This window comes from Triturus cristatus, chromosome 9 (genome assembly GCF_964204655.1).
Source record: "Triturus cristatus chromosome 9, aTriCri1.1, whole genome shotgun sequence".
NCBI classification, from domain to species: Eukaryota; Metazoa; Chordata; class Amphibia; order Caudata; family Salamandridae; genus Triturus; species Triturus cristatus.
The window spans coordinates 689,311,249-689,331,769 of record NC_140592.1 but is presented as its reverse complement, the minus strand read 5'-3'; positions in this window follow the sequence as shown (position 1 = coordinate 689,331,769).

The following is a 20,521-nucleotide window of genomic DNA, read 5'->3' as shown; positions in this document are numbered from 1 at the left end:
TTTAGTAGGACTGATTACCATTATTTGTGCCACTGTACTTGATCAACTGCAACTGGAGCCATGATGTCTATACAATGGCTGATTCTTCAGAACATCACTTGGTTAGGTAAATATAAAGTTTCCAGGTAGGCAGAGGGTTCATCCAGGTTCCAGTCTCTCCTGGAATATCTGCCTGCCTGTAAGTAACTCTCCACTGCACCACCCCATAAAGAATCATCCACCAAAAAACACACAGTCCAACCAACCTGTTACTCAAACTACCCTCCAGCATTCCAGATCTAGCTACCACACTGTCAATGGCCCCCCCTCCTCAACTGCCAAGTAGCTAATCCATCAGGCTTATATCTGTACTCCCATCATGACTCTATAGACCTACCCAATCCAGCATCAACTTAACTTGTGGATCACTTTTCCAGCTTCCAGCTGACCAGTTCATGCAGCAACTATCTGACCTTTCCATCTAACATCTAAACCTGTCCAACCTCCACATCAGGCTGGACAGGAGAGGTAGGGTATAATTTTTCTCTCAGTAGCATTTTGCCTCAGGGTTTAATAAATTAGGCTCCTTACTACTTTTCTTTCTTGTTCTTGCCAAGCCCATCCCTGTCTCGCTCTAAACTAATGGTCTGTCCATTTTTTCAGAGTAGCAGCCATAATGCATCCTAATTAACCCTCACATCAACATCTACTGCTCAACTCGTTCACCAGCCATACACTCAGCTCTGTAAGCTCCTGTCGACTGCTTGTAACTTCACGGCTTCTCTTGCTCTCAAATAAGCGATTTTATCATTTTTGTGATATTTTTTATATTTATAAAGTGCGCATCTCCATCCAAATATCTCTTGGTGCTAAACTCTAATAAGGGAAAACAACAGAGATCCTGAAGTAACCAAGGTCTGTTAGACCTTGATTTCCCCTGTCTTCTTGCTTCTGACTTCCTGTTTTTGACTGTGTGCTGAACTTAATTTTTGCTGGTTTTAGGACTCTGGGCACTTTACCACTGCTGACCAGTGCTAAAGTGCATGTGCTCTGTGACTAAAATTTAAAAGGCATTTGGTTTCTCCATGATTGCCGTACTTGATTTACTAGTAAGTCCATAGTACAGGGCATTACGTGTGCCCAGGGCCTGTAACTTAAATGCTACTAGTAGGCCGTGCAACAGGTTGTGCCACCCACCTGAGTCGCCCTTCAAACTTGTTTCAGACCTGCCACCACAGCGCCTGCGGGTGCAGTCGCAGGCTGCTCCGGCAAGTCCACCTACTTGTGATTCAATTCTATGTGGATGTATCTTTCACTCTTAACTTATACATTTTATCTACACTAATGCTTCATATCAGTTACGTGCTTGACTGAAATGTACGCTGCCTACCATACATGTGTCAAAACTAGTAGAATAGCCAAGAACTACTGGTGTCCTGGTCTCAGTCAGCACTGCTAAAGGAATTCATCATTTATTTTAATTCAAGGTCAACACATTTGTCGGATTCATGACATTCATTTAATTACTCATGATTATGTCTTTCTTTTTGGCACTGTCTCAAAAATATTACAAAGTGTCTACTCTAATGCAGAGACTGAACCTGTTACTTCTTTTTGATATTAATTGTGTAACATGTTTTTTTCACATGTAACACATAACACAACATTAGAACATTTTCAATGAAATGGCAATCTGCCGCGCCCAATGCATTTCAGGATATGATCCCTTCTTCAGGGACTAATTCTTCGTATATCAATCAAAACATGGCGTCTAATAAAAATATAGCTTGAATATGCTGTAAATAAACTGTACTCTCAGTGCCCCATCAGAGATGCTTCTTCCAATATAGTGTTAAGCCTCACTTTCTAATGTTTCTGCATTCTCCGAGTTCTAAGCTTTAGTCGCAATGTGCAAAGGTGGGCCGCAGCACGGATTGTGCCACCCACCTGGGTAGCCCTTCAAACCTGTCTCAGGCCTGCAGCGTAACACTTGTGGGTGCAGTTGCAGGCTGCCTGGGTGACCTGGCAAGTCCTCCTACTTGCCAGGCCCCAACATTCCCTTTTAATACGTGTAAGGTGCTCCTAAGGTAGGCCCTAAGTAGCTCAAGGGGCAGGGTGCAGTGTAATTAAAAGATAGGTCATGTACGTGTGGGTTTTACAAGTCCTGGAAGTGAACAACTGCAAAATTTGTTGTCACTATGGGAATACCTATCTCTCCCATAGGTTAGAATTGGAGCTGCCTTCTAACACCTTACAAGCGTATTGGACAATTGCGAGCAGATAGAAAATTGGAGTTTGGTGTCTCTGGACTCACAATTTAAAAGCACTTTTTTTTTTTTAGAGAAGTAGGTTTTTAAATTTCAGGTCTTAAAATGCCATTAGCATTTTCTTACTTAACTATTCTGTGCCTCTGCCTGTCCCTAGAATAGAAATCTGAGTTGGATGACAGTTGAGCTTTGTGAATTCACTCCAAACAGACACACACTGGGAGCTGAGGTGTGTTCTGCATATCCTGATGGCCTATTGCCAGGCTGATAAGCCTTTCTGAGGGAGAATGGTGGAAAGAGCTGACAATTACCCTAGAATAGGGGTGTGCCTATCCTCACACAAAGAAGTCACCATCACATGTAGTGTGTTTGGAGCGACGGCAAGAATGGACAGGGTCTTGGGCACTATAAAGACCTTTCTTTGCAGTCTCCCTACTTCAAAAGCCAGAATGGGTATACGTACTGGACCGCTGACACCATCTACTCAGAACACTTCTGGACTGAGGACAATTTGACAGGAAGAAGAGCTGTTGTGCTTCCAGGAGAGACTGCCACTTTGCTGTGTTGGCCTACTGCTTCTGTCCTGAGAGTGAGAGGACTGGACTTTGCTCTCCTAATCTTGCTTCCTAAGGTTCTCCAAGGGCATGAGTTGAGCTTGCCTCCTGATGGAAGTCTCAGGGCCATCAAAGACTTCACCCGTAGCACCTGGGCTCCTCTGCTGGGAGTCCTACTTGCCAAGTGCTGCCAAATCCAGTTTGTGGGCCCTTGGAAGTGAATTCCGTGCTACATGAAGAAACCGATGCCAAGCAACTTCTGAACTGGCACCTGTCTGTAAGTTTGACGCTGTGCTTCTGCCTGCACCAGAGCCCCGCACAACGCAATGGCCATGACTTACAACGCAGGCTCTGATGATGACGCAGCGCTTCCTTCCTGCAATGCACTGTGCTTGAGTACCAACATTCCAATGACCTACAGAGCAGTAATGAACCGACTCAGTACTGCCTCCCTGATGCCTCACCTCCCATGAGTCTTGCACCTTCTTTGTTATTCGGCATCTACAAGGTACAGTACCAGGATCTGCATGACCCTCAATGCCAATCCTCGCTCCCTAAGGCCAGACCGGCTTTGTAGAGTATTCAACGTCAAGCGTGGCCAGATAGTCCTATTGGAGCTATTGTGTTTCTAAAAGTCATACTTGGTCTAATCTTGGAAAACTCGTATTCTAATTTGTGTATGTTAGATTTTTTGTTGTTGTTGTGGTTTTGTTTTACTAAGATAAATATTGGCTATTTTTCAAAACTGATGTGGAGTGCGTTTGTGGTGTTTTCATTGTGTGTGTGCAAAAATACTTTACACATTGCTTCTGGGAAAAAGCTTGACTGCTCTTGCCAAGCTACCAAGTGGGGGAGCATGGGCTATTCTTAGTGAGTAACTTACCTCCCCTCGGCCAGCCTTTCTCTCTGTTTTCCCTGTTCATGTCTGTTTGTGCCCTGTTTGTTTGTCTGTGCTTAATTGACTACTCTGTGCTGTTTGTGCCTTTGTCTCTTGTGCCTTGTTGTTTTTTGTGCCTTTGTGCCTGTGTATTTTTAGGCCCCTGTCTCATGTGCCTTGTTGCCTTTTGTGCTTTTTATGTCATTTGTGCCTTTTTGTCTTGTTTTTGTGCCTTTTGCCCATCTTTCACAGCTCCCATTCCTGCCGCTGCTGCCCCCGCGACCCCCTACCCCTGCCTGTTCCGCGTCCGCCTCCTCTCCTTCCTCTACCTTATTGCGGCCAAAGGTGCACCAAAGGCAAGCCTGTCTCTGCCTGTCCACGACCCGACCCCGACTATCGCCAGGGACTCTGGTCCTCCAACCAACCACCACTACGACTCAGCAACCCTCCACGCAGTCCGGAAGAAAGAACAACTGCAAGCTGTCGACGCCGAACACACCCAAGGCCAGTGAACCCAAACCCCTGAGCTGCATCCTCTTCAACGTGAGCTCTATACACAGACATGCAGTAGAAATCTGGGACCTCCTCTACACCCTCTTGCGCAACGTTGCCTTCTTCACAGAGACCTGGACCAACGCCAGCTCTGCACCTGACATCACAACCGCCATCCCCGAGGGGTACAAGATCCAGAAGAAAGACCGTCCCAACCACCCTGGAGGTGGATTCGCCATCGTACACAAAAACTCGCTCCGACTCACAATGGCAAGCTCGAACGAATCCTCGCTCCCCATGGAACACCTCCACTTCCAGATCAAGCTCAACCCCAGAATGACTCTACACAGAACTCTTGCCTACAGCCCTCCTGGACCTCGTGCACCGTTCGCCACCACCAACGCAGACCTCATAGCGCCCCACGCACTTGCCTCCGTGGACTACGCACTTCTCAAATACCTGAATTTCTACCTCGACAACCTCAGCGACCCCAACTCCACCACCCTCCTGGACAACCTCACCAACATTTTATTATTATTATAATTATTATTACCCCCCTTCGTTACCCACTTACATTTGTTTATTGTATTTCTTTCCTTTTCCCATTTGATGTTTCGATATTGCATTTTTCCTCCCCTCCATCCTATTGTAAAGCGCTCTGATATCCTTCGGGATCTTGTTCGCGCTATATAAAACTTTACAAATAAAAAAAACACCAGACTGAAGCAGCTCATCACCGCCCACACCCACAAGACTGGACGCACTCTCGACCCCATCTTCGCAGGTGGAAACAACATTGGCTTCAGACACACCATGCAACCCCTCTGGACGGACCACCACTGCTTCCATTTCTCCTTCTCGAAACCCACCGCACACAAACCTACACCACACCCCCATGCAGAAACTGGAGCAAGATCACTGAAGAGCACCTCAACTCTGCCCTCAGCCGCACACTTCCACCCACCACGACCGACGCCAACTCTGCAGCCAATGAACTCCACAGATGGCTCACCAACTGCGCAAACACACTCGCCCCCCCCTCCAAAACTCCATCAAACAATGCACCTCGAAAGCCAACTGGTTCACCACTGACCTCTAAAAATCCAAGCGCATGTGCCGATGACTCAGGAAAGCATGGAGGAACACAAAAACCTCAGAAGCACTCACCGCCTACAAGCCTGCTATATGCAAAAACAACGGTTGATGGACAGAATGCAGAACAATGTCATACATTCACCCCAGTACAGAGATCTGGGCCTAAATCCATCGTTTATTTGCTCTCCATGCCATTCCAGTTTGAACCCAGTCACATTCAAATCAGTCTTGACCCTGTGCCTCATGGGAACAGTCCAGCCCGAACTGCCAAGCCATGTCCTCCTTGGACTGGAAACAAGCATCCCAAGACTGGTTTTGGGGTTTCACCCCTCTTCAGCCAGGATAGCTTGATTCCAGTGGCATGGAGAGCACGGGACCCACGCCTGGGCATACCCGTCCCACTCGGGGTGACAAATGCAAAAACAACAGTTGATGGACAGAATGCAGAACAATGTCATACATTCACCCCAGTACAGAGATCTGGGCCTAAATTCATTGTTTTTTTGCTCGCCATTCCAGTTCGAACCCAGCCAGATGCAAATCAGTTTTGACCCTGTGCCTCATGGGAGCAGTCCAGCCCGAACTGTCAAGCAAGGTCCTCCCTGGACTGGAAACAAACATTCTAGGACTGGTTTCGGGGTTTCAACCCTCTTAAGCCAGGTTAGCTTGATTCCAGTGGCATGGAGAGCACAGGACTCACGTCTGGGCATACCCGTCCCACTCGGGGTGACAAATGCAAAAACAACAGTTGATGGACAGAATGCAGAACAATGTCATACATTCACCCCAGTACAGAGATCTGGGCCTAAATCCATCGTTTTTTTGCTCACCATGCCATTCCAGTTTGAACCCAGCCATATGCAATTCAGTCTTGACCCTGTGCCTCATGGGAACAGTCCAGCCCGAACTGCCAAGCCAGGTCCTCCCTGGACTGGAAACAAGCATCCTAGGACCGGTTTCAGGGTTTCACCCCTCTTCATCCAGGATAGCTTGATTCCAGTGGCATGGAGAGCACGGGACCCACGTCTGGGCATACCCGTCCCACTCTGGGTGACAAATGCAAAAACAACAGTTGATGGACAGAATGCAGAACAATGTCATACATTCACCCCAGTACAGAGATCTGGGCCTAAATCCATATTTTTTTCCTCACCATGCCATTCCAGTTTGCTATGACAGAACACCACCAACTCATCAGGTCCACGAAGAAGAACTTCATCCAGGACAGAATCTTCTCCAACTTCCGCACCTCTAAGGAACTCTTCAGCATCATACAAGAATTCACTAAACTCCTCAGCAAAACCTTGGACATCCCTCCCTCCCAGGATCTCTGCAACAAACTCGTCTCCGTCTTCCATCACAAGATCAGGACTCTCTACGACAACTTCGACGAACAGAACTAAGGCACAGACACAACACCAGCCACCAGCACAGCCACCCAGCCGACCATCACCGCCTGGACCCCTGCCACCACAGAGGACACTACAAGGACCATGAAGAGCATACACTCAGGAGCCCCTATCGACCCTTGTCTGCCGCACATCTTCCACAGAGCCACCTCCGCCATAGCACCTGAACTTCGACGTATAATCAACTGCTCCCTCGAAACAGGCACCTTCCCCGATGACTGGAAACGCGCATAGGTGAAACCCCTTCTCAAGAAGCCCTCAGCAGCCCTAACGGACCTCAAGAACTACAGACCCATCTCCCTCCTCCCCTTCGCCACCAAAGTCACCAGGAAGATCATCAACAACCAGCTCACGAACTTCATAGAATCAAACTCGATCCTTGACAATTCTCAATCCGGATTCCACAGCAACCACAGCACTGAGACCGCACTCCTAGCTGCCACGGATGACATTCGCACTCTCCTTGACCGGGGTCACATGGCAGCACTGATCCTACTGGACCTATCAGCAGCCTTTGACACTGTCTCCCACCACACACTAGCCACCAGACTCCACAAAGCCGGCATACAAGTTACTGCCATAGACTGGATCTGCACCTTCCTCGCCGGCCGAACTGAAAGAATCAGACTCCGCCCTTCCTCTCCGAACCCACAGAGATCAGATGCGGAGTACCCCAAGGTTCCTCACTCTACCCCACGGTCTTCAACATCTACATGGCCCGTTCGCAACCATAGTCAGAAAACACGGACTCAGCATAATATCCTATGCCGACGACACCCAGCTCATACTCTCGCTCACCAAGGAACCCGACATCACCAGACACAGCTTCCAGGAAGGCATGAAGGATGTTGCATCCTGGATGAGCAGCAGCTGCCTGAAGCTCAACTCAGAGAAGACAGTAGTCCTCATCCTTGGATCCACCACCTTGGCGTGGGACGACACCTGGTGGCCATGCACCCTCGGCAACCCTCCCACCCCATGGACCATGCCTGCAACCTCGGCATCATACTTGACTCCTCCCTCACCATGAACTGACAGATCAATGCCGTATCTTCCACGTGCTTCAACACCCTCTGCATACTCTGCAAGACCTTCAAGTGGATCCCCCCGTAGCCAGGGAGGATGTCACCCACGCACTCATAACCAGCAGACTCGACTACGGAAACGCCCTCTATGCAGAAAGTAACAAATCTCTACTTCACAAACTCCAGAACGTCGAGAACACCCCAGCCAGACTCGTTCTCAGCATCCCACGACAAGACCACATCACCCAGCACCTACGAGACCTCCACTGGCTCCCCGTTGAAAAGACAGTGGCCTTCAAGCTGCTCACTCATGTCTACATTCTGATTTGAATATATTTGGCAGCGCACAGCTGTGGGAGCCTTTGTTCCTAATTGGAATATTGATATCGCTTTCTCCTAATTGGAATTTCGATGTACACACTTTTAAAAATAAACCTACTCAACCCAGCCAAGAACAGATCCAAAAAAAGAAGAGATCCATAATGGCTGAAAACTTGGGTCTGAGTTACTCGACAGATGAGATCAATGCAATTCTTTCTTTACCATCATTATTACAAGATAGCGACTTAAACCAAACACTAGCACAGAATACTGACTGGGAGGACCTGTCATAGAGCAAGAAAGAACAAGTAAGAACCACTATTCATGGCGTGATCATGACTGAATATCTCGGTGCTAATGCTGCACCCAGAGGCCTCTGGGTACACAATGCACCACGCATCTTCCTCAAAGACTTAGCTTTCAGGAAAGACTGGTCAGCCATCTCTTGAAAGTGTACCAGAGACTACCTAGTCCTGATTATAAAAACAGCGACCAGACTAACAGAAGCTCTGACGATCAAAATACAACTGAGTGAGGCGAAGCTGAAAAGCATGGTACATATAACTGTATATAAGAAAAGACTGGAAGAAATTAACTGAGAAATGAATGAGACCAAGGATTACATAACTCAAAACAAAATACAGAAATTGGGAAAGGTTCTCAAACGCTTTTCAATGGAGAAGATGGACCCCTACAGCAAGGATGATTATGAAGCACCAGAGAACACATCAGATAATGATACCAGTGGTAACTCAACAGATAATTCAGACTGGAGCAATGACAAGACAAGACAACCAAGGAGAAATAGAGGAATGTATCGACGTCAACAACGCCGCAGACCCGATATATGGCGCAACCCACAATATGGGGACCAACAATCAACCCCCTTCCAACATTTCGCACCGAATTATCATGGCTGGATAAACCCATATACCACAGGACCACCACCAATGGGACCCTTTATGGGACAGTACATGCAACAACCACCTTTTTTTAGGGAGAGGCCAACCGGAACTGAGAGGACGAAGAAAAGGGGTCACATGGACAGATCAGGAGAGACAGGTCCTCACCAGGAGCTTGTCGGGTATGTCGAAAGAAAAAACAGGAACAAGCACGACCCGCTTGTGATCAATCGACGGACGTCACTCTAACCGAGGAACATGAGAATGTACTAAACAAAGGTTTAGGTTTCGTACGTACACCCACCGTAGATGTCTTCAAAATACAATGTGAAGTCGCAGAATTTTACAGGAAGCTGAAACTAAAAGCTTTCGTCAATGGAAAAGAAGACAACACCATAGATGGCGATACCCCTTTACGACCTAAATCCACTTTCTGCCCACTGAATCACCAGATTCCTATTGAAATTCAAACCTTTGAACAGGCAGCTATGCGAGAAATTGAGGATCTAAAGGAACAAACCAAAAAACCATTCATGAATACAACAAGATCAGAAAAACAAGTACTGGATGAAATAAGACAAAATAAGAACAATATAATCAAACTCGCCGACAAAGGCGGAGGCATCGTCATCCTAAGCAAAGACGGCTATGACAAACAATGCCTTGAACTTCTATCTGACGAGAAATTCTACAGGATCATTAAAACTGACCCCAAACCCAGACTACAACAGACTATCAGAATAATGGTAGAGGAAGCCGAAATCAATAGATGGATATCAAAGAATGAGGCTGACTTCCTAAAAATAAACTCACCAGGAATACCCTATTTCTATTCGCTTCCAAAGTTACACAAGGAAAGGAGACCACCACCGGGCCGCCCCATTGTGTCAGGCATAGGGTCGGCCCTTGAACCTCTCTCACAATTTGCTGACCAATATTTGAGACCGTTGGTACAAAAAACACCATCCTACCTTAAAGACACTTGTGATCTACTCAACCTCCTAAAAGATGAAACCTTCTCCGATGATACCATGCTCATAGTCGGATTCGGCGTAGAGAGTCTGTATACGAGCCTGCCTCAACAAAAAAGAATGGAAACATTAGAAGAACTACTTTTCGAACAAAACTGGTCTTACCAAACACCCAGACACTTCATCCTGGAATGTTGCAAACTCGCACTTACAGAAAACTACTTTGAGCACAATGGAACCATGTACCAACAATGCCATGGCACATCCATGGGAAGCACATTTGCTCCAAGTGTGGCTGGGCTTTATGTAGGCAACTTTGAGAGAACATTCCTACATAATGCGAACAATCCCTACTTGTCTAAGATCAGATTCTGGAATTGATACATAGACGACGTTATGGTGATCACGGAAGGTGATCAACGGAGCCTTAGCAAATTCCAAGAATGGATGAAAACATAAGATAAATGCTTAAAATTCACCTACACTGCCGATCAAACACAACTCGATTTCTTAGACCTAACAGTCTATATTAAAGACAATGTTATCAAGACAAAGACCTTTTTCAAACCCACTGCAAAAAATAGTCTCCTCTCTTACAACAGCTTCCACCCGCGCCCACTCAGAGACAATCTACCTTACAGCCAGTTCCTGCGCTTGAAGAGGAATTGCAGTGAACTAACAGAGTACAAAACACAAGCAAAAGACCTGTGCTCAAAACCCTCTAGAAGGGACTACCCAGCCAAAATAGTGGCTAAGTGCCAAAAGAGGGTAAGGAATCAACCACGAGAAAGCCTGCTCGAGTGCACACAAAAGACTCTAACCAAGAACACCCTTACATGCATCACTACCTATAGCACAGCTAGCAATACAGTGAAGAAGATAATAAACAAAAACTGGCGCATAATAACATCTGGCGCACTAGACTGGCCAAAACCAAGGTTTGCTAACCGAATAGCAAGGAACATTAAAGACATCTTAGTGCATACTCGACCTCAAGCGCCCCAAACAAACAAAACCAACAACACACTGTGGAATACATAACCAGTTACAGGCCACTATCCCTGCGGACAATGCTCAGTATGCAAACTAACAACTGTGAGAAGTTGGCCTGATATATGATGTCACTAGTTCTAGTGTACACCTTGTATCAGTCCAAACAACCCTTATGGTGATTGGTTGTAAAGTCAACCTTATAGACCAGTTATCCTAGTGGTAGCATGGACAAAAGCAGTCTTAGGCTAAACTCTGAATGGCATGTGAAGCCAGCTGTGATACCATATGTAATCCCTTGAATACCAAATGAAAGGACACCACAACAGATATATATAAAAATAGAATGTATTTATTCTAGTCAAACCCTCAGCACTCTTTATGAGATTCGAGGTAAGTACAACACAGTCTTAATTATGCATACATTAAATCACACAGGTGATTAATACAGTGTTGTACTTACCTCAAATCTCATAAAGAGTGCTGAGGGTTTGACTAAAATAAATACATTCTATTTTTATATATATCTGTTGTGGTGTCCTTTCATTTGGTATTCAAGGGGTTACGTATGGTATCACAGCTGGCTTCACACGCCATTCAGAGTTTAGCCTAAGACTGCTCTTGTCCATGCTACCACTAGGATAGCTGGTCTATAAGGTTGACTTTACAACCAATCACCATAAGGGTTGTTTGGACTGATACAAGGTGTACACTAGAACTAGTGACATCATATATCAGGCCAACTTCTCACAACAACTACCACCAAAAATATACAACTAACTCCAGAACTGCAATGGACAACCAGGCAACACACTAATTGCAACACAACACATGTGATCTATATGATCACCTGCCCTTGCAACCTCAGATACATCGGAATGACCTGCCGCAAAATCAAACAGAGGATCTGTGAACATAGAAGTAATGTTAAATGTAAACGCAAAACAACCAAAATTAGCACACATTACATTGAACATGGCCACTCCATTGATGACCTACACTGGATAGTCATTGAAACATTAACTGGAACGACCAATAATGCAGAAAAGATCCTTTTTGAAAGAGAGCAGAGATGGGTACACCATCTTAAAACCAACATAGTAAGTCTGAATGATAACATCCCTTGGCTTAGCATAAAATGAACACTCTCCTAATGATGAAACAAGAGACTTTATACTGGAAGGTCAGCAATCTCTGAAAGCCTTTCATTAGTTAGCCAGATCGGGATGGATTTCACAACACAAAGCATAACAACATCAAACCCCCTGCTTTTCCACTACAACCTGAAAACGATTGTGGAAGGGTGGAGTCCTTCGTTACTCAATGTATCTCAATGACAGTACTTTGGATTTGGCTCTTAAGCTGTAAAACACATCTTTTTGTCAAAAACTCAATTTCCACTTTTTACTGTTCTTACACACTATTTATCAAACATAACAAATGTTTTTTCAAAACGAACCACAATTACCGAAGTTTGTTTATTTAGAACACTGAATTATGTGAGTCTTTCATTGCTTTCCGTTACGGATGAAGTAACTTAATGAACACACATGAGATCCCGTGCTACCCGGGACCCTGGAAGCAGCGCCAGCACAATTCGTGCTACACCGCTTAATAGGTATGACGACGGTGGACCTCGCCCATGAAGACACGTAATGTACTCTTAACAGACGCTAATTCAAACTTCACTTTCAATTCCAACAGCAGGTATTGCGCACACAGTGGCCCCGCTGAAGCCCGGATCGGGTCTTCTAAAAGGTACACTACCAAAAGTGATAATTTTGAATGTATTACAATGTAACGCGAATTATCCATGCAAAAGCGCCGCTGTAATAATAGACGCGTTACACTTAGACCAAGTCACGAAGACTTAATACGCATGCACTAACCTGCGGTCAATCTATGCCTTACATATTACATTTAAACTGTGTTATGAACACTACATACACACGCGCCACCTCACTGCGATGCTTTAAACACACGCACGGATAATTTACCACAATGCCACGTGTATACACACCATGTTAAATAAAGAAGTGTGTACAGAACATTTTAAAAGGGATTCATTCTTTGTAAGAACTCCTCACAAGCGCCGCGCTTTAACAGACGCCTTCTACGCATGGACTGACTATTCAAAATAATTAGACAACCATAGTAATGCGCATAATGTATAACATTACTAATCGTAAGGAATACCTTTTAACTCTTTATTAATTTCTAAAAAGTCTCTACAATCCTGAACTAGCGCTAACAGCATTTAAAGGTTTGTCATTTGAAAGTCTGCTTATCGAGATATAGAATTGCCATTTCTCTCATATTTGCTTATTTTACATGCTTTTTTACATGTTCAAGTTGAACAAGGACATCACCATCATTCATTTTATTCCTAAATATTTTTTATCACACCCAAAATATCCAACCTGTCTCTTTCTCTTTAGGTACTATTGACCTCCACTACAGAGTATTTACTCTGATCGTTTGAATTGGACTAACACCCAATTCCCACACTGTCCGTAGGTCCAGACGAAAGCCCAACGACCCTTTGAGGGCGCCTAGAGGGCTGAAACATGTCGACCATTCACAAAAGTGCGGTGGACTCATAACCAGTCCGTCGCTGCACCACCTTCATATTTTTATACAGTCCACCCATACACCAGATGTAGTAAACTTGTTATCTTTAGGTAGTATGAGGATGACTTTTTAAACAACAACACACCCCACTAGAACACTTATCACTCACCATCGATTTCTGATCACTACTGTGAAAACCAGGTGGAGGAAGCATACAAAAAAGAGACCCAATGATGATGCTGTCACGCACCTAATAAAGGCGGAGGACCAAGATAAACCGCCACACAGTCTACCTGCATGAATGAGGGTTTTTTAAGTACTTCTTGAAGTACTGACGGATAGACCATAGTGAACCCTGATAGAAGGTACAAGTGATCCATTCCCATTTGATTTTCACTGACTAACAGGAAGCTGAATGGATCAGAACTCCTTCCTACTCCCCCATTCCCTGATTTGAATACAAATCCCTCACCAACACCGGACCCCAATACCTCAATAAAAGAATCTCCTTCCACACCCCCAAGAGAAACCTCCGATCCGCCGACCTCGCCCTTGCCGAAATCCTGCGCATCCGAAGAGCCAGAACGTGAGGAAGAGCCTTCTCCAACATCACAGCCAAGACCTGGAACAAACTCCCCCTCAGCATCAGACGAACCCCCAAACTGCAAGCATTCAGGAAGAACCTCAAGACCTAGCTGTTCATATTACTCTGAGCTGCTTGATACCCCCACCCCTAGCTCCTTGAGACCCTCAAGGGTGAGTAGTGCGCTTCACAAATCCCTGATTGATTGATTGATAGATTACACCACACTTTAGTAATATATTTGCAACAGTGTCCTCAAAAATGCACCACTGGACACATAATACACCCTTACCACTTTGCTGCTGTGTGGGCGTGGCTCATTTGCAAAACATGCTCTTTGTATTACGCTTGGGTTTTTCGCTATACCTATTACTTCAGTGATGTAAGAATGAGTGCAGCAACCCTACTCTGAAAAATGCTCCAGCACCACTGGCCACTTCGATCACTTGGGTGAATAGACAGCTGTGTTGATGGTGCAGTAAGAACATGCTTCAAAAACTACAGGCAGTGCTTAATTTGTAAAACACTAAGTGCCAGGGCTCACGTTAGGAGCCCTCCGCAGCTTGTACCAACCATTGCTACTGCTGGCGTTGCCAATAACAGTACCTATAAAACTAGTAGCCAGCACACTGCTACAAGTTTGACAAATCAGACTATTCCAGCTGTTTTTAATATATACTGAGTTAATAAACAATTGCTGTTCTGCTCATCTTTAAATTATACAAACAGCGCCACATGTGGCAGCTGTCATAATTGCCGGTGTTGACAATTAAGTGCTGGTGCTGAGCACCAGAAACTACTGGCTTAAATTAAGCACTGACTACAGGGATATCTTTGCACAATCAACAATTCAAAACCTAGGGGTGTTGCTTTTCAACTGTGTGGCGGTTATCTTGTGTGCATAACCCTACCACAGTTAGGGCCTCATGTAGGTAAATAAATTTTACCGGTTCTTAAATACCGAGCCGTACCGAATCGGTAAATTAGAATCGGTAAGTTATATGTAGGTAAAAATTCGGTAACAGTTACCGATTCGGTAACATTCGGTAAATACGAATCGGAATTCACCGATTCGGTAAATACCGAGGTGATAATTACCGATTCGGAAAATACCGAGGTGGTATCTACCGATTCGGAAAATACCGAGGTGGTATCTACCGAATCGGAAAATACCGAATCGGTACGTACGGATTCGGTAAATAACATCACATGACTTGACGAAACAGCTAATCCTGTGCAACGACAGCCCACCCAACCAGGAACTGCCCACACCCAGGCAGGTGTACACAATTAGCCGAAGTGGCCACACCCAGGCAGGTGTACATAATTAGCCGACCCTGGAGAGGCTCGGAGTGCAGAGGAGAGGCAGGGAGCAGTTGCATGTGCGAGCGGGAAACGAACAGCATGTCCAGCCAGAGAACACAGAAAGACGGAGGGGAAAGGAGGAGGAAGCTCAAATTCAGCCCCAAGGAACTCCAGGTGCTGGTGGAGGAGGTGGTGAAGCAGCACCAGAAGCTGTTTGGGAGGCAATCCCTGCAAGTGCCTGAGGCCGAAAAGCGCAACATATGGCTGGCCATCCAGGCGCAGGTCAATGCTGTGGGAGTGACCCACAGGGACATTGAGGTCCTCAAAAAGCGCTGGTATGACCTGAGGATTGTGACCAAGAGGAAGATGGGCGACATCCAGAAGGAGGCCAGCCAGACCGGAGGTGGAACCAACAGGGCACCTGCCCTCACCGAACTGGAGGAGCTGGTGGCGGCCACACTCGAGCAAGAGAGCGTCGTGGGTCTTGGGGACGCCGACAGCTCTGCCAGAGCCGCAACACAGCAAGGTAAGACGAAAGCACAGCAATGTAGCCGCCCCTACCCCTATCCCACATCCCCCATTGTGAAACGAGAATCACACTGCAGTCCACACGTGTCAGTGCAGACAGGCAATGCATTCCGGGAGATGTAGTCAGGGCAACACTAACCATGACGTAAATGTCACAGGGCAACAAGGCATGTCACGCACTCGAGGCACAAGGAGACAGAGGACAGATTGGAATGTGAAATGATTTATTGTGACGCTTGCAATGCAGCCCTTCGGGGACACTGAGCCAATGTTGTTTTTCTGTCCACAGATGTGACATCATGCAGTACAGGGCATGCTGCAGGGGAGACGGCACACCGGCCACAAAAATCACCTCTAGCCAGCACGAGTTCAGACCAGGGAGCAGGCCCACTTGCAGCCGCACCACCTACGCAGCCAGCCTCGCCGCACACAGAGCCAGCATCACCTCACCGAGAGCCAGCATCACCACCACCAGAGCCAGCATCGCCACTCATGTTCGATTCACCGGCCACATCTCCGCTTGCAGGTGTGAGAATGAGGAGGCGTCCAGCAGCCAGGCTACGAGCCTTAGACACCTCGTCAGACGACAGCATGGGCCCAGAAGACCGCACCGGGCCCCAGGAAGGGAGCCATCCCACTGTGCCCCACACCTCACAGGCAGCACAGACGGGAGCAAGAGGGCGCCGCAGGTCGCGTGTCCAGAGTCCACCAGCACCCACTGACGGCCATGGTGTCTTCTTGGGGCTCGAGGGCCAAATGTTGAAGCAACAGCGCCTGCAATCAAAGGCAGTTATGTCAGTCCAGAGGCACATGCGGGTGATGAGGACAAGCTTAGTCAACATGGACACAAACATTGGCGGCATGGCTGCGGGCATTCGGGACATGTCCCAGTCAATCCAGCAGTTGTGCAGCAAATTAGATGCTGACATCGAAGCACGGCGCCGGGAACGCCAGAGAAGGGACACTACCAGCAGGGCACTCAACCGTCTGGCAACTGCGACTTCCCTACTTTGCCGGCGCTCTGTGACGATGCAGGAGGGCCTAACACAGTGCTGCAGCGACCTGTCTCGGGGGATGGTGCAGGTGACAAGTGCACTAGGGGTGCTATTGACTAGTCAGGCGTCGACAACTGCTGCAGGGGATGCTGCGGAGAGCATCGACACCAGCAGCAGCATCACACCCCCCGTCCCAGAAGCACGCAGGAGCAGCAGGCGGCTTGGGGTTGGCTCTAGTGAGGATGCACAGGCCGTGCAATCCACCACTGCAGCGCGTATGCGCAAACATTGATGTGGCCCTGCTTATCCACTTGCCATTGGGTGACGTAACCCTGGACATACTCATTGTATAGATGGCATATTGCCAGATTGGCCTGTTCATGTGTTCATGGCGTGGTGCCACATTAAACTACGTCATGACTTCTCACAACTCGCTGTGTCCCCTCACTTACTCAGAAATAGTTGCATGTGATCTCTGCCCGTCTCTCTCTCCCATCGATTGCAGTTGGCACTCTAGCTGCGCTGCCCTCTGGCTGGCCTGACTCATCCTCGTTGTCCTCAAAATATGTTAGTTCCACATCTGTACCTTTTTTCGTGGCAAGGTTATGCAGCATTGCACAAGTGGCAATTATCTTGCAGCAGGTGATGGGTTTGTACTGGCGTGCGCCTCCGCTCTTGTGGAGGCAGCGGAACCTGCTCTTCAGCAGTCCAAACGTGCGCTCCACCACATTGCGTGTAGATTTGTGGGCCACGTTGTATCGTCTCTCACTCTGGGTTGCTGGGTGTAGGTAGGGAGTGAGGATGAATGAACGGCATGCATATGCACTGTCGCCTGGATGAGTAAAAGGGAACCATCAGTTACATGCCTCTATACACTCTGATTTGCAGGTTTCAAGGGGCGTCACTGTTACTTACCCAGCAGGTATCCCTCTCCGAATTCTCCGGCTCTCAGTCGTGTGTAGATCCCACTATTCTGGAAGATGTAAGAGTCGTGGGTGCTCCCAGGAAACTTTGCAACAATATCTGTGATTGTTGGACAGGCCTCACAGACGGCTTGCTCCCTACCCGCTCGACAGGGCCCGAACTCCGGCCCACCTGGCATATCCCCGCGGCAAGCACCTGTACCCCGTCTCCCGACGGACCCTCTGCCCTCGGACCCCTACTCATCACGGGGTCCAGCCCCACCGGCTTCCCCGGCCGGGTCAAGCCGCCATCTTGGGCCCTGCACCACGCGGCCGCATGGCCTCCCCTCGACCCTAACCCCGGGCCTGGCCGGCCCCGACATCCCGGCACCACCATCCACCCAGGAGGTGAGCGGACCACTTGGCAGGTCAATGGGAGAACGAAGTGTCAAGGGCTCTTCCCCCCGCCAGGTGCCGATCGCCTCCAGCTCCCCCAGGCGCTGGCTCCACCCCCTGCTGGGTGTCTGGACACCTTCATCCCGGACCCTCCGACCTCCAAGTGCGAGGGCCCGGACATCAAAGGGCACCAGCCCTATAACTGAGGCAGCTCCAGAGCAGGAAGGCAGTTGTATCCTGGAGTCGAGAGACACCGAGTGAACTCAACCCTGACGGTCTACTGGCGCTGCCGTAGCCCGCTCTTGTGAACCATCGTCCTGCCTGCTGGCGCTGCCGCGGCCTTCTGCAATCTTTATCTTCCTGGGACCTGCTGGCGCCGCCGCGGCCCGTTGTAACGACCATCCTCACCGGGACCTGCTGGCGCTGCCGCGGACCGTTCATCTTCCTGGGACCTGCTGGCGCTGCCGCGGCCCGTTGTAACGACCATCCTCACCGGGACCTGCTGGCGCTGCCGCGGACCGTTCATCTTCCTGGGACCTGCTGGCGCTGCCGCGGCCCGTTGTAACGACCATCCTCACCGGGACCTGCTGGCGCTGCCGCGGACCGTTCATCTTCCTGGGACCTGCTGGCGCTGCCGCGGCCCGTTGTAACGACCATCCTCACCGGGACCTGCTGGCGCTGCCGCGGACCGTACCACCTAACCACCAAGCTCGAGGATTGTGAGCTCATCATCATCTCATCCGAACTACCTGATTGGTAAATAGACTGACCCGCTACCCCCTTCCCTACCTTACGAGACTCTAATCGAGGGGACCCCTGAGTCCAGACCTCCTTGTACCATTCTACCGTATCGTAAATAAGTACCTATAAAGAACACTGAACCTTATCCGTGTGTGATATCTGTCTGTGGGGGGGAAGTTACTTGTCTGTACGATCGCTGGAGACGGCTCTCCCTGGAGACCTCTCCCCCTGACCCCGGCCGGCCCTCCCGGTCCGTCTACCTTTTCTAACATTGGTGGCCAGCGGCGCGATCCGAATCAACGCGTAATCGTACAGAAAGTAGCTCACCCCACGACATAAGCACGATGTCGACCAAAGATAGCAGCTCCACCAAGAAATTCCAAATGGAGAAGTTAGAAGAATACAACCACCGCGAACTGAGACAATTTTGCATAGAACTTGGCATTGCTACCACCGGCCTGAGTACCAAGGATGATCTAAAGCGCGCTCTGGAGTCATGGACAGAAACGGGGGTCACAGGACCCTCCGACCAAAGCAGCGTCACACCAGACCAAACCAGCGTCACACCAGAGGGGAACGCCACGGCTCCCGAGGAGCGGGGAACGGGCCTCCCGCAAGAGGAGATCCGAGAAAGAGACAGAGTCAGATTACACGAGTTGGAGATGGCACGACTCAAGATGGATGGGGAACTCAAGTTAGCTGAACAGAAACTCAACCTCGAGCATATGCGGCTTCGAGAGGAACGAGAAGAAAAGCAGAGACAGAGAGAGCTGGAAGAGAAAAAAATAACGCTCGAGCACGAGCGCCGACTAGCGGAAATAGAACTGCGCAAACAGAATAAGGAACTGGGGGTGCCTGAGCGACCACACACCCCGGGGCCAAGTGAGAAAAAAGTTCACATCCCCAAGGATGTTGTCCGCGAATATGTCCGAGAAGACGACATACAACAGTGGTTTAAAGCCTATGAGATCGCAATGACCTCCCACCGGATCGACCGGAGTGATTGGGGAGCCGGACTTTGGGGGAGATTTATCAACGAGGGTCGCGATGCCCTGCTGCAGCTCCCCGATCACCAAATGTCGTCCTACGACCACATGAAGGCTGCCCTCCTCACCCGCTACGGCCTCACGCCCGAGATGTACCGCCAGAGGTTCAGAGATTGCACCAGGATCCCAGGTACAACTTGGGTAGAATACGTGAACTATTTCAGCCGGGCATTCGAAGGTTGGATCAAGGGAAGTCAGGTCACCACCTACGAACAACTCTTCAACCTTATGGTATGGGAGCACCTGTCAAACAACTGTTTCGTCGAGCTCAGGCACCACCTACTCGACAGTAAGCTGACTGACCCCCGGCAGCTCGCCGCCGAAGCTGACCGGTGGGAAAGCACCCGAGTGGGCCGGAGAGGGCCCCACGACCAGAACAGAGGCAACCAAGGCCAGCACCGTCCTCGGGGAGGAGGAGGGGGCCAGGGGCGAGGGAGAGACGCCTTACCAGCAACACCCGTGGCCAGCACCCCGCCTCCGGCCGGCCGGGGCAACCCCCCGTTGCGGCCTGGGTACCGAGCCAACGTCACGTGCCACCGGTGCCAGCGACTAGGCCACTACGCCAACGACCC